Below are 4,331 nucleotides of genomic sequence, written 5' to 3'. Positions count from 1 at the left end.
ACTCTTGTTGGGAGCTGTGGCAGAGCTTTTCCGGGGGAGGACGTGTGTCTGGTAGAGATCAGACGTGGTCTAGTCACTCAATGTGTGAGTCCAGCAAATCACTCCATGACAGAGCAAACTATATAGATATGTTGGGATGACTTCTGCAAGAAATTGTTGGAATTGGGTCTTTCAAGATCTTATTTAGACCCAACTCCTCCTTTTACCTGTGAAAAAGCTGAGGCACAGAGAGCCACGCTCCTGCCCAAGGCTCACAAAGCCAGTGAGTGGCCATATTGAACCCGGGCTCAACCAAGACTGATTAGGTTGAATTCTGAAGATTGTAGCTAATTTCCAGTTTTTGTGGGGTTAAATGAATTCCTTTTGGTGATTGATGTTGATCAGGAACTCATACATTGCCTTGGAAATAATAACCAAGGTGGTGTGTGTGTGTAACCATTCGAACCTTTAAGTCTACTCAAGGTGGTGTGTGTGTGTGTTTCCTCCTTCTTTCCTCTGCCATCCCGAATCCAAAATAGAACAAACAGGTTTTAGATATTCACACTGTGCCTAGCTAGCAATTTATAGCTATCCCTGTCTAAACACGTTGTATATCAAATATCTAAATAGAGATCAGAATCATTTTTCTTTTCTTGCTGCCAGTAGATAAGTAAATAGAAGGGAACAAAGAGCAGGAGAAAACATAGAAGTGAAAAAAAAATGTCATTTGCTTAAAGTAAACGAGCTTTTATTATGACCCTGCGAGATAAGGAAAAAGCATTTTCAGACAGTTGCTCTGGTGATAAATTGTGCAGAGGAGATTAGAGCTTAGAAGAGATAGGATTGGTGCGAGGTGCAGGGATTTTTTTTTGTTTTTTTATGGTGAATAGATTTCATTTCTAACCTTAACCTTGGTAGGTTGCGTGTGGCTCCTTCAGCAAATGTTACTTAGCAAATTCAAGCCAATAACCAGTTTTTGAGTGCTCGGACTGTGCCACGTCTTGTGCCAGGAATTGGGGGATATAGGAGTAAAAGAGGAATGTTTCTTAGGTTTAGGAGCTCATGGTCCTGGTGGAAAAGACAAAGCAGTGAATAAGTACTACAAAATGGTGTAGGTGCTGTGATAAACATGACCCCTGAGTATTAGAATTGCAGAGAAAGAGCATGATGCCGGCACTGGAGATCTGGGAAGGCTTCCTGGAGGAAGTGATGACAATGTGCTGTGGAAATAGAAATCTTTGAGGGAGGAAGGTGTTCCAGGTAGTGAAACAGCATGCTCAAAGGCATGGAGGTTTGGAGAACCCTGCTCATTCTGCATAGGTGGCCTGGAAAACTTGACGTGTTTTCCCTCCATCTTTCCCTGTGAGAAAACAAAGTGATTCCCCATCACTCTTCTGATTTCAAAAGATTTTAAAGGATTTAGTAGACTGTGTTAGAAGATGGCAGTCTTGAAAATACAGAGTCCTAGAAAAATACCAGACATGAAGTGATCTGGTCTAGAGAACGGCTGCAGCCCTCATTGTTTATGTGATCTCGGGCGAGCTGTTACTCTCTTCAGGCTTAGTTTCCTTATCTGTTAAATGGAGAGATAATAATGCCTGGCTACATCACAGGCTCCTTGTGCCAATCAATGTTAACAAACTGCAAAGTACTCTACGACACAGTAAATGTTACCAACACACACACATGCGTGGGTGGGCACACACACACATAATTATACAGTTAATTAAACAGTAAATAAACTATAACAGTTCTTAGGACCCAGATGTTTTTCTCGTGAGTTGAGATGTCCTCCACCTTGCGAGCCACATGGTCAGTCAGAACCACGAATCTGATCTGTCGTATTTCCCTATTTAAAACCGTTTTGATAACCCCTCTTTGTCTATTGCTGTTCAGACTTCTGAGTATGATATTCAAGACTCTCCAGACAGGTCCTGTTACTTAACAGTTCAATCTACAATGGATTTATTTTGTACTTGAGCAACACCAAGACACCGTGAGGCCTCGTTCTCCTCCATCCCTCCCTGCTCCTTGCTCTTCCCTTCTTGACCCCCTCCCCCTGTTAAAGTTCTGCCCCTCGTATATTTCATCTTCTGCCAGCACTAGGGACCACTTGGAAATACACAGACTATTGCTAAGCTCTGAGATCTGAAGCTCTTATCAATTACTAAGGAGTTTCTCTCCTATGTATTCCAGCTTGATCCGTGAAAGCCCAGATAACCAGATAACATACTGTGAGTCGCTAGTAAATATGGGTCTTAATGCAAAATCTGTATGCATCTCCCATCATCCCTTGCATAACACTCTCCTCCACATCACCAGTGATGAAAGTTTTTGGCATGTTTGAGGTTGATCTTCTAAAATATGATGTTAATTTTTGCATTTTAAAGACGTCATTTATCTAAATACTCCATGTCCAGTATGTGTATTTGAATGCAGTGCTCACACAGTCCACTAAAACCCCCCGCCATTTATAACAAATAGTATTTTCCGGACATCATCCATACTATACCGTCACATTTCTAGTAAAACTCATACATCTAAAGGAGCCCTTTTGGTTATTCTCCTGCACAGAGGAACAAAATGTGCATAAGATGTGGATTCAGTTCTTCACTTTATGGAAACAAAAATCCTTTCATCTTTTCACAGATTCCTTTTTCTCTCTACGGTTCACACCCTTTCTCTTATCTCTTCCCTAACTTACATCTTTTCAACTGCCTGGCAATAGAGGCTCTGTGGGGTCTGCTCTGGTTCTGCCAGAGCAAGTGGATGGACCTGTTTGCAAAGGCCCCTAAGAACTCCTGTGAACGTGGCAACCCATGCACAGCTTCATTTCCTCTCTGTTAGGAGAAGGACCTAAGAGAGAGAAGGTAGATTGACTCCACCCCCATGACTTTCAGGAGAGAATTGAAGACAAGACCCCAATCATACACAGAAAACCCAGTTTTTATAATTAATTTTGTTTTGTTTTAAAAAAAGATTTATTTACTTATTTTAGACAGAGGGAAGAGGGGAGGTGCAGTGGGAGAGGGAATCTTAGACAGACTCCGCATTGATGCAGAGCCCAGTGTGGGGCTGGAGCTCATCACCTGAGCCACAACCAAGAGTCAGCTGCTTAACCACCTTCACACCCAGGGACCCCAGGAACCCCCGGTTCTTATACTTGATTGTATTGAATCATTTCGGGGAGATTTTATGAATTCATATTTCCCACCTTATCCCTAGAGATTCTGATTTTTAGGCTGCCATGGTGAGTGTTTGCATAGTGGAAGGTGAAATACAGAAATAATTGCACATGCTAAGAAAAAAAAAATCCTGTTCTATTATCTGGAATATCTGGGGATATGAAAATCCTGCCATGATGAGGGTAGCAGCAGGGAATGCCGATGGAATTGATTCATCAGCATAAAGCCTTGGTGAAGCTCTTTTTTAAAGTCTTCAGCAGGAAGGAGTCTCCAAGCTTCCATAAAAACTTACTTGCCACAGACCCATTCACATGCTCTGCCAGTGTCAGCATCGTGTGTGTGTGTGTGTGTGTGTGTACATGCACATATCTGTACCTACTGTTCGCACTTTGAAAACACAATGCATCCCATGTTACTCCTCTTCTGAATGGGACAGCCATTGCCTGCATGAGTGTCCCCGTCTCAAGGATGTCTGGTTGAACAAATGCTGTGGGTGTGACTGGCATGTACCCTTTAAAGGGACCCTTCTTGGATCCTTTGCCCCCAGCTGAGCAGCAACCCCTGACCTCACCACATACAGAAAGAACCTTACCTTGAGCTTTGCTCCACCACATTTTTCTCCTTTCTGCCACTGCTTTGCCACTAGCTTTCGCCAGTCCTTCCTGTCCCCTGCCCTTCAGGAGCTTCTCAATGACTGGTCCCCTAATTTCAATCCCTGACTTACAAATTATCATATGACCCTCCCACCTACTGTAGTGAGTCTGCTACGTCTCCTGAACTCTTGCTGCTGCCTGGCTGCGCTTTGCTGTCATGAAGCTGGGGTAAGGGGACTAACCTTAAATATTTATGCGCTTTCTATGTTGCTAACTCATCTAAGCCAATTTGGTCACGGATAGTAGGCATTCATAATTGGAGAGGATTGAGATTAACTGTCCCAACAATCCTGCTGCTAGATTATAAGGAAAGCAAAAAAGTAGACCAAATTCTGCCTTAAATGTTTACATTTACCATGTTAAGTAGACATCTATGAGCAAGCAGGTGCAACAGTTCATAAAACCTATCCCATAAGCCCATTCAAGACTCAGCCTCTGTTCTTTCAGATGATCTGAACACACCAACAATATTCTGGAGCCAGGATTATAGCTGGCATCAGGAAACTAGAGTTTT

Source organism: Mustela putorius, unplaced genomic scaffold, assembly GCF_011764305.1.
Source record: "Mustela putorius furo isolate JIRA1106 unplaced genomic scaffold, ASM1176430v1.1 tig00000508_pilon_pilon_pilon, whole genome shotgun sequence".
NCBI lineage: Eukaryota > Metazoa > Chordata > Mammalia > Carnivora > Mustelidae > Mustela > Mustela putorius.
This window is presented reverse-complemented; position numbering follows the sequence as displayed.